Source organism: Bison bison, unplaced genomic scaffold, assembly GCF_000754665.1.
Source record: "Bison bison bison isolate TAMUID 2011002044 unplaced genomic scaffold, Bison_UMD1.0 scf7180017864067, whole genome shotgun sequence".
NCBI lineage: Eukaryota > Metazoa > Chordata > Mammalia > Artiodactyla > Bovidae > Bison > Bison bison.
In genome coordinates, this window is record NW_011494639.1 from 1,332,477 (window position 1) to 1,343,876 (window position 11,400).

An 11,400-nucleotide genomic window follows, 5' to 3' on the forward strand; every position below is an offset into this window, starting at 1 on the left:
TTCAGCCTTCAATCTTTCCCTGCATCAGACTTTTCCAATGTGTCAGCTGTTCACAACAGATGACCAAAATACTGCAGTTTCAACTTCAGCATCAGTCCTTCTGATGAATATTCAGGGTGGATTTCCCTTAAGATTGACTGGTTGGATCTCCTTGCAGTCCAAGGGACTCTCAGGAGTCTTCTCCAACACCACAGTTCAAAGGCATCAATTCTTCGTTGCTCCGTCTTCTTTATGGTCCAGCTTTCACAACCGTGCGTGACCACTGGGAAGACCAGAGCCTTGACTGTATGGACCTTTGTCAGCAAAGTAATGTCTCTGCTCTTCAGCAGAGACAAACTCTCTAGGTTTGTCATAGCTTTCCGGCCAAGAAGCAAACATTCTGATTTCACGGCTGCAGTCAACATCTGCAGTGATTTTAGATCCCAAGCAGAGGGAATCTGTCCCTACTTCCACATGGAAGTATATATATAATTGGAAATCATAGCCATGTGCATAATACTATCTTTCCATACTATGGAAACTCTGCTCCACTCTTAATAAAGTGTTTAATTTTTGTTTAACCCTCTTCATTGCCCAGTAATTTCTGGTGCAATGTTCAGCCTGACTTTGCCCCTCTGATGTATGTCCATAATGATTGTAACCATGAGTAAGTGATGTGTACAAGCTTTACCACTTTTGAGTATAAAGTTAAGTTACATTTCAGTTACTAACCAAATTATTCTAACTTAACCAAAATTTTGCTGTTTTTATCCAGGGATGCACACTATCCTTACAGGTTGCCTGAGTTCAAAGGTCTTCCTCTTTCCTCTGCTAACAGGATTGCCCTTGTCCAAAAATGATAGCCTGCCTTCTCTTTAGGAAAATTCTGATCATCACCCACAGAAATAGAATACTGGGTGCTCACTCAAGAACACAGTAATCTCAAAACAGTGCATTTCTCAAAATGTAAATCATTTACCTACAATTTTATATCCGTGCAAGGTTGAATTTTGTGAACACAGAACTTCAGGTTATTTCTAAAATCCTTCTTTTTTTAGCCTATGTCTTAAAACAATACTTTTAAACTCTCATTTGTAGAGCATCTACAAAATGCCCATCACTGGGCAACGTACTTGACACACATTATCTCACTTAATCCTCACAATAACCATATGAGCTCTGTAGTTTGCATCGTCTTTTTGTTTTTATTTTAATTGGGATAATAGCACTTCCAAGGATTAAGTGACTTATCCAAGGTCACACTCTTGACAGTAGTAGAATTATAAGACAAACAAATCTCTTATTATTTTTCAAAATTGGACAATTAACCTTAATAATAGCTTGAAGTTTATAGGTTGGTATAGCATCAAATCCACATAGAAAATTAAATGCTTTTTCGCTCTGGTTCTTTTTTCCTTCTTTTACTTTTTTAAATATTGAGATATTACTGATGTGTTATACTATTTTCAAGTGTTTAACATAATGATTTAGCATTTGTATGTATTACAAAGTGATCACTGAGATATGGGCTTCCCTGGTGGCTTAGAGGTTAAAGCATCTGCCTCCAATGCAGGAGACCCAGGTTCGATCCCTGGGTCGGGAAGATCCCCTGGAGAAGGAAATGGTAACCCACTCCAGTATTCTTCCCTGGAGAATCCCATGGATGGAGAAGCTTGGTAGGCTATGGTTCATGGGGTCCCAAAGAGTTGGACAAGACTGAGCAACTTCCCTTTCACTTTCACTGAGATAAATATAGTTAACATCTAACTCCGTTCTGAGTTATATATTTTTCTTGTGATAAGAACTTTTCAGACCTATTCTTTTGAGACTTTCAAATATCCAATACAGAATTTTTAACTACAGTTACCAGGCTATACATTGCATCCCCTGTCACTCTTTTTAAAGTAGCAATAGACATATCTCTGAGGATGGTATGAAAGAGGTTTTGCATCACTGTGGTTATCCTCTAAAGGTGCCCTAATGAGCCATACCCCTCATATCCAAGCCTTTGCGTGGGTCCCTCTCCCACTGAAAGAAGGATAGTCCTTTGCTTCACTCTAGCCAATAGAATGAAGAGCCAGATCCCATGGAACCATTCCCATGGAGCAGGGCTAATCAGGAACTAGCATCATGTGCTCAGTTGTGGATCAGAAACCACAAAGCGCTTCCTGCCTCTCCCTGCTTTTTGACAGGGGGAGTCTTTTTTGGTTTTTGTCTCACCCTCGGATGTGGAGCGGAGGTGAAGGACAGGTAACTGATTTCTTTAGTCTATAAGTCATAGACTAAAGGTTGAGAGAAACCTTACTCGAGGAGGTTATAACCTCAACAACACTGGGACCCGATTTAGAGGATTCTAAAGCTCAAGCTTGGGCCTGATGCCTTTGAGGATATTGGAAAGGTAGATGAGCGTGTTTGTATGTGGGAGGAATGTAAAGTATTGGGAGCCGGGGATCTTTCTGCATGACTCCCAGTGAGCTACCAGGGCCTCTTCTATTGGAAACTGCTGGACTCTAATCTTCATCTCCTCTGCCCTGCTTGTCAGTAGGTTTCGGTGTACCTTTTCAGCATAAAGCCTTGCCTGATTTCAAACTTGAGAACTGCCTGAGCAGGAGCCTGGCTATATGTTTTAGCCCTCTCAAATCTCCAATTTAGTCCCTCAAGTCTCTGTATAACTACTGAAATATCTGCTTGTTTTTCTATTCCCAGCAGTGGCTCTATGCATGGGATAATACCAGTTACTTATTATCTATGCTAGGTTCGCCCAAGCAGAAGCAGCACCATCAGCTCATTTTCCAGTTTTCCCCTCTCTGGAAATTTAGCCACTCTTGTCTGAAGGGCTCTGATATTCCTATGTTGCAATTATGCAGGTGATTTTTATCTCTTGTCTGGTTAGATTTGTGTTAGTTTGTCCATTTTTTCTCAGCTGGAGCATCGCTCTACTGTGAAATACTCCATCCTGCCAGAAGCAGTGATATTCTTGATCATCCAATCCAAGGTAGCTGGCTCCACCATCACTCTTTATGAACTATCATCTTCTTGGAACCTATGACTAACTTAAATGATCTTGCCTGATGTTTCTCTTGTTTTCTCATTTTTGCTTCTCTTCCCACTACAATGTAGCTCTCTTTCTATTTTATAGAAAAATATATTTTGCCTTTTTTGTTTTAACTTCTGAATATTTAGATAAAAAGAGAACTCAGCACATAATAGGTTCTCAAAAAATAGCTGCTGAGTGAATGAATGTTGAAGGGGAGACACAGAGTCCCTCAAATCAAGAACTCTGTTTTTCCATTGATTTGGTTCTGCCCATGACCTGAAATAAAGTTCTGCATCCAAAGTGCTACAAAATTTATTTCAAATAATTTGTTCCTGAAGGAATTATGAAACGAAAGTCACTCAGTCCTGTCCGAATCTTTGCAACCCCATAGGCTGTAAACCGCCAGGATCCTCTGTCTATGGGATTCTCCAGGCCAGAATACTGGAATAGGCAGCAGTTCCCTTCTCCAAGGGATCTTCCCAACCCAGGGATCAAACCCACGACTCCCACATTGAAGGCAGATTCTTTACCATCTGAGCCACCAGGAAGTATAAATGAGAGTATCTAGCAAGGATTAATTCTTCTTCATCTGATACCAAACTTATTCGACAGTTTGTCTTAGAGCCATTGTTTCATATCTTATTTTTTAGATATTCCTTGTGTTGTTGTTGCTGTGTGTGATCTCGTTCCCACTAATGTAAAGAAACATTGGAAAGAAAGCTTTATCTGTGTCCAGCTCTGCCTAGTTCTAGCTCAGTTCTATTTTCACCTGAAAAGTATGGAACTATAATGGTTTTTGTCTTGATTTATTGATTTTTAAATAAAAACAGTATATAAGGTATACAACATGGTATTTTGAGATGCACACACACAGTGATGTGATTATTACAGTCCCAAGCGAATTGACTTGTCTTCTCATATTTAGTTACCTTTTCTTTTGATAATAATAACACCTGAAATCCCCTTCATAGCAAATTCCCAGTTTCAATACTGTTTTATTAATTGTTGTCAACATGCTGTATGTTAGAGCTCTAGACTTGTTCATTCTACATAAATGCAGGAAGCCTAATCATTCTGGAACTCTTCTATCTACCTAGCTTCTCATTTTTGTTACCTGTGCTCACAGAATGCTCTGCTAGCCCGCTTCAGCTTCATCCATCATAAGTAATATCCCCAACTGATCATCAATAATACCGTAAAGAGAAGCCAGAATCACCAGTGTGATGGATGAAATGATATCCGCAAACTGAAGTCACTGTTAGTCAGCCCTCTGTCATTTTCCTGGTGACCAAAGAAGCTGCAAGGGCTAGAGGATGGTTTGCAAGACTTAGAGAGTCCTGATAGCCATGCCTTCCTTTTTTTCATTTAAAGATCAATAATCGACTTGCAGTGAAGTCTGTCTTTCAATCCCAATTTCACATGACATTCAAGTTCAAGAACCGTCATTTGCTATGTTGAAAATAAAAGGGCTTGTTGCAGTCTGTTGGCCACATGGTTCTTGGCTGTAATACAAAAACAATAAAACAACTCAAGGTATGATATTGCAGCATTTCTGCTGAGAAGTGCTTAATCTTTGCATCATCTACTCTGGCTTTTCCAAGAACAATCTCTTGGGGGAAGTCCATAGACCTAAGTCTGACTCATTTAATATCCTACTGAGCCAGGACACTGAAGAGTGAGTACAGTATTTAACTTGTAACTCTTATGAAAAAATTAATTTAATTAGTTGCTAAACAGTGAAGGCCAATTAACAGTTGTGCCTCCAGCCAGGACCATATCATCTGAATTGAGAAACTGTTTCTTCTTTCTGTGATTCTCCATAATCACCAGTAAGAGCCATCCTCAGAGTCCAATATTCAAGACAAGGGACAGGGAAGAGTTGAGAAGATACTACTTGGAGATACAGACAGATGGCCCCACTCTAGACTCTGAAACAGGCTCTGCTTTCAAACAATGTCTTTAGCTTTCTCTCATGATTCAGCCCTTAGACCAGGAGCACTCGTGAAATAATTCCATCAGACTGCAAAATGCTGCCCTTAATAGAAAGGCCAAGATGGGCTTTGGCATTAGGACTACGTGGTTAGATCATTTCTAAAAGAAAAAAATGTTGGACTTTGCTGACCAAATGTCAGGATTTTTTAACATCGCTACATATTTCACTGGTATGTGTCTAGCATTTCAAGAAGGTTGGACTTTCACCAATGAAATTGAAAGAGCTTGCTGATTATCCACCTCGTTTCTCTAAACAAAGTACCAATACCTTGAGAAGCATGATAATCCATCTTTAGCTGGGGTACCAGTGGCCTAAAACATGAGCCTACACCCAAAGGTAGAAATATTTATGTTTAACTCCTGATGTTCTTGAAGATTATAGTAGAAGATCATTGTGAATCCACAGTCTAGCCAATATGGCAGTATCTGGAGCTGGGACTAGCAGCGCTGGAATGATGGGCAGGGGAGTCAGCTGGACTTGGTCAGAGCTGTGGTGACTTCGTCTCGCTCACCGGTCAGAGTATCACTGGTGACCTAGCAAAAGTGACAATCACTGCATGACTTGGAGCTTGGAGATAGTTTGCAGACCATCCAAACTGAGATTCAAAAATGTAGAAAGCCAAGCTTCTGTGAGTTGCATATGCTAGGGAAAGCTAAGCTGTTACCTGGCATTATACAAAAAAAAGGGAGGGAGTTAGATAAGTTTGGGAAATTCTGTATTAAACAAGTTCAAAGGCTTATTTAAGATGTCTTGCATCTTTTTTCTGAAATATCCTATAAACTTTCAACCTCATACAGAAAGTAACAAAATAAATATGTGTTGTTGATATAAGATGTATTTTATATATATATGCATACTATATATATGCAAATCTTAGTGAATTATGAATATGGCATTAGTTATAGAAGAGTGGTGTAGCATTTCACAAAAGTTTGGAATCCTAGAGAAGAATCATGTGTAAGAATTTCTAGAATGCATCTTTGAAATTTTGCAATTTCTTCTTTTCACATGTAAGATACCCTGAAGTTAAATGATTTATCCAAGACTTTCAGCTAGTTGGTAACACACCTGGGCTGCAGGCTTTCCTATATATTGATGTTTAAACTGCATTCAAATTTGGTTTAGTTTTTAGCATTTATTAAACAGCTAATAGATACCTAATTGGATATAATAGTTAAGATACTTACAATCTCATGTTTAAGAGAAGACTGGCTCGCATCAGCAATGAGTCTTGCAGAGTTTCAACAACTTGACTATATATTTTCAGCCAGAATTCAAGGACAGTCAATTTTGACCCCAAAGCCCACATTCATTTCATTATTCTACACTGAACTGCAAGTGGTCAGGATTCTGCCTCATTTATCCACGCACTTGTAACAACTAGAACAGTAACAAGCACCTCATTAAAGCTCAGTTAGTATTTGAATGAATAAATGTAACGAATCTCAGACAGGGCTTTGATAATAGCTAGAATGTGAACAGAGGAAGAAGCAGGGAGACTAGGCCACCCTTGGAAACTTGATTACTAAGTTGATCGGGGATCAGCGGGGCAGAAAAAAGGGCAAGAAGTACAAAGATTAACTCTGGATGAACTTCCCGGGCTTTTTCCAGGGCTTGGGCGCCTCTGCATTCTCTGTGTCTCCCTTTCCAGAGCAGCCTCTCACCATCCTCCTGTAGATAAAGAAAGAGGATACGGTAGTGCTCTCACCTTCCCCTCTGGGCACCTCCAAGTCCTCCCTTGGAGTCAGCGATCTGCCAGTGAGTAGGGCAGGGATGGAAGGAGCCAGGGGTGGTGAGAACAGCAGAAACTGGTGGTGATGAGCACAGAGGGGTTAAGGCTATTTTAATACAACAGTTTCACTTGCTTTTCCTAATGCACTATTCGCTCAATCTTCTCACAGAGAGTGTACCTATGACAAAAGGAACCATAAATTTTTTTCAAGAGATGAAAGATGCTGGGAAGAGATGAAGCACATTGCCTGATCTAGAAATTATCTAATTGCTGACGAGAATGCTTAGATTTGTGTGTGTGGGCAAAGCACACACACACACTCAAATGTTCAGACAGATGAACAGCTCAATTGGGCCATGGAAATAACACTGAGCTTGAGTCTGGAAGGAATCAAATTTCAAGTCTAAGAGAAATTGAATGGTTCCTTGCATTTCCTTTCTCTTGGATTTGTGTTTGGCTTCTGTGGGAAGCTACAAAACTGGATGCTGCAGGGAACTGATGTTTTTTTCCTTACTTAATCCAGCTCAGCTGAATTGGCTAAAAATGTTTATATTCCATATTACATAAAAGGAAGTCACTGCTGTTTGTCCAAGAAGTAGCTGCTGTGTCTGTACGATTTGTTTCCAGTCAAACTAGATGTTTAGGGAATTCCATACCACAGTGAATCTTTCCAGGTGACGCTAGTGGTAAAGAACCCTCCTGCCTTTGCAGGAGACATAAGAGACATGGGTTCGATCCCTGGGTCAGGAAGTAGGGCAACCTACTCCAGTGTTCTTTCCTGAAGAATCCTACGGATAGAAGAGCCTGGCGGGCTACAGTCCATGGGGTCACAAAGAGTCAGACGTGACTGACGTGACTCTGCACCACACATACAACAGCAATTAATATGTATATAAGTCATCTGAAAATCTCATTGAAATGCAGGTTCTGATTCAAAAGGCTTTGGGTGGGGTTGGAGATTCTGTATTTCTAGCAAGCTCCCAGTTGATGCTGAGGCTGCTAGTTTACAGATCAGGTTTTGAGGGAAAGGAGTACCCAAGAGGCTCCTTGTAGACAAACATGTGTTATGGGATCTGCAGAGAGACCCACAGAGAGTGGAATCATAGCTGTCCAGTGGTTTCCAAAAGATGGTTGAATAGGAATCAGCTGACTGGCTGGGTCTGGGGGACCTCTCTCCCTTGCTATTTAGGGAGCCATTTTCTCTCAAGGTCTATAAAAATCATCCCCACAAGGCATCCTGGGAGGATTCCCCCATCCCTTCTCTTCTTCCTTGGGTAGTGTGGGTGTATCTAATGGCAGCTTGTGCTTCATTGCCCATCACTGACAGGCTGCGAGCCTGTCACTGCCCAGAGTGACAACTGATCGGTCCTTCCATTCAACCCTGCTATGAACAACCAGATTAAATTTATACACTCCTTCACCCTGTGGAGGGGTGTCCTGACATCCAGGGAAAATTGAGGGTAAGGAGGTCACTGCCGCTTTATTTGAGGCCCAAAGTCTTTTCCTGATGCTGTTTGACATTATTCCAGATACATTTTTAAATCTGCAGCAGGAGTGAAGAGTTGTAATTGGTTTAAGGTACCCAGGGACTTCTGGGCAGTCAGGATCTAAGTCTTTGCCCCTGTAAATTACCAGCAGCTGAAGTATGGAGAATAGAAAATGAAGCTCTCCACATTGGCTTTAACAGAAACTCAGGCTCCAGGGCCAGGGACCCCCCTGCACAGTCCTTGCAGACCAAGTCTGCCAGCACCCAGCAGAGGCCATGTCCTGCTCTTTTAATCTTCACGGTACACCCTGCCTTGCCGAAGGGAATAATGTGCAAAATCAACCTCTCAATCCTTCCCTTTTAGTCAAAGGCTTTTCTCCTCTGCAGCACAAATATTCTAGAGCCCAAGCTAGGCCAAGTTCAGCAGATTTCCAGTCCATGTTGCACATAAAGCTTAGCTTCTTCCCAGCCTAGCGGTCCTTCATCCTGAAAAGTCTCTTTTCTCAGTGCTGTCAGTCACCCATAAACTAGCCATACCTCCCTTCCTCGGTGTTTTTCTCACAACCTTTCTCTTATGGAAAATAAGACCTTTTGTGGGCTGCTTCCATGGTACAAGAACACATCCAAAACCTTCCAAAGAATTCTTTTATTCTTCCATACTCCAGACCCCGAAATCTCTAGAACCTCTTCTCTAAGACTGCATTACAGTGGTAGACTGTCCTTCCCAGATCTTGTCTTTTCCTTAAAATACAAATTCCTTTTAGTTCTTAAGTATTTTCCTTTAGGTTTCTTCCTTCCTACCTCTGTCTCTCACTCTCTCCCTAACCCCCTTATACACACACACACACACACACTCACACACACCATCCTTTCCTTACTCTGTTGCATAAGAGAAAAATCCTATAAGGAAATCAAAGGGTGAGTTGAACTTGCCCTTAGGAGAATGGACATGTGCTATCTTGAACCCAGAAAGCGTATGAACTGTGCGATCGATAAAATGCCTTACGTGAATTGCTTTTGGCTTCCTTCATTCAACAAAAAAATCTGAACTCTGCAGCAGCGTGGACCCAGCTGTTTGTTTTTCAGCAAAGAGGTGAGAGTAGGCAGAAAAGAGCATTAGTTTTTAAGAGGGTGTAATCTCACAGTCACCGCCATTGGCTGCTCCTTTACCTCTTTGGTCTGGTTTCTCTCCATCTACCCATGACCCGTGAGGAATTAATTCTTAAAAGTACTTATAGTCACCATTAGTATGCAGATAAGAATTCTTATCTGGAGTGAGAGAGAACAGAGCCTAGGCCAGGGCTTTCCATGGTCTCAGAAACGGATCATTTGAATGGGGCCCTTAGCCATCCTTTTGTGATATGATCTTAGGCCAGTTGTTGTGGTCATTCGGTTGCTTGGTCATGTCTGACTCTTTGCGACCCCATGGACTGCAGCACAACAGGCTTCCCTGTCCTTCACCATCTCTCAAAGTTTCATATCCATTGAGTCGGTGATGCCATCCAACCATCTCATCCTCTGTTGTCCCCTCTCCTCCTGCCTTCAATATTTCCTAGCATCAGGGTCTTTTCTAATGAGTCAGCTCTTTGCATGAGGTGGCCAAAGTATTGGAGCTTCAGCTTCAGCATCGGTTCTTCAGAGCCACTTGTTTCAACCCTCTTGAAGCCACATTTGCTACACCTCTGATTTCTGATGTGATATGCATAAATCTCAGAACTGACATCCAGTTCCAAATTTCTAGATGCTACCTAGCTTCATCCCTTGATTATAATTTGCATTTTTCCTACAGATACCTGGCCTATTCAGCCATTCATAGATAATCACCAGAATTGTTTAGGCTAGTCCTCACATAAGTTACTACCACAATACTTATCCTGTATATATTAATGGGAACTAGGCACATAGAGTTTTCATAGTTTGAGTGTTGTTAAACACATATTTTGACTTTTACAAATATAACCAAATTTATATACAGTGTAGTTTGTTTTTTAAATAATTTCTTTCTTACCTATGGTGATGCATTGCCCAAATCAGGTATCTTGCTCAATTTAGTTCTATGGTCTGGATATTTTTACTGCCTCTTACCATTACTGGCCTTTCAAGATCTATAGGGAAAGCTCAAGGGGTATTTCTTCAAGGACACTGCTATGAAAGATGACACAAATGAGAGAGAGACAGAAAGAAAGGAAAAAGCAAAATCCCCTGTGAGGAGTCAGTGCTTTTTAGCTGATGGCTTCATAGTCATATTTCCGTTTAATTCTGAATTTCCTTAAAGATGCTGTAAGTGATTTGGATTTGCCTTTGAGAGAATGGACACGTGGTGCCTTGAACCCATGGAGTAAATGTGCTGTGCAATCGATAAAGCACATTAAATAAATTGCTTCTACTTCCCCCCGCCCTACCTCATGAGAAAGTCTTGCTTCCTTTTGCTGCACACTGCACAATCCCAGCTGTTGGTATTAAAGGAAGGGAAATAGGGAGAGAAAAAATGGAATTGGTGACTGAAAGATTAACACAGACCAGCTCTCTATTCAGCAAGTTCTGCAAATGAAGGATGTTTTTTTCCTCTTTGAGCAACATAACATGCCTTAAATGTGTGTGAATTGTATACCTCATGTTTGTTGACTGCCCATCAAAAGTAATGATTAAACCTCCTTCTGTGGTAAGCATCTTCTCCCCAAAGGGTAGCTATAAGCTGCCTATTTGCACAGGTCAGGAGTAAGAGCTTCCCTGGGTGGGTGGGAAGTTAGGAGGAGGGTTTCCCCAGTCGAAAAACACTTTACTAAAGAATTACCCAAGAACAGTGAGATCTCAGAGGAGTCATGACAAAGTTGTGCAGAGGGACAAAGGCTCAGTGGAGTGGGTAGAGGTGAGCTGCTGCCAAACCAAGACAACTAGCATCACCAGTAGAAGAGGCACGTTGCAAATGCTGGTTAGTCAAAAATAGTGTTAAACACTGTCCTTTTAATGTTAAACGTTACCCTGTGTTAAACGTTACCCTGTGTTAAACCCTACACTAATTTGTATATATATTTCATTAATTAACATATGCTTCTGCTGCTGCTGCTAAATCGCTTCAGTCATGTCCGACTCTGTGCGACCCCGTAGATGGCAGCCCACCAGGCTCCCCTGTCCCTGGGATTCTTCAGGAAAGAACACTGGAGTGGGTTGCC

At 41.3% G+C, this 11,400-nt stretch overlaps 1 non-coding gene across 1 annotated transcript; it reads left to right on the forward strand.

Moving 5' to 3' along the window:
- The first annotated feature begins 1,510 nt into the window (after window positions 1-1,510).
- On the forward strand, window positions 1,511-1,582 carry TRNAW-CCA. The gene has a single exon. It is a non-coding gene; the product is annotated as a tRNA-Trp (tRNA).
- The last annotated feature ends 9,818 nt before the right edge of the window (window positions 1,583-11,400 follow it).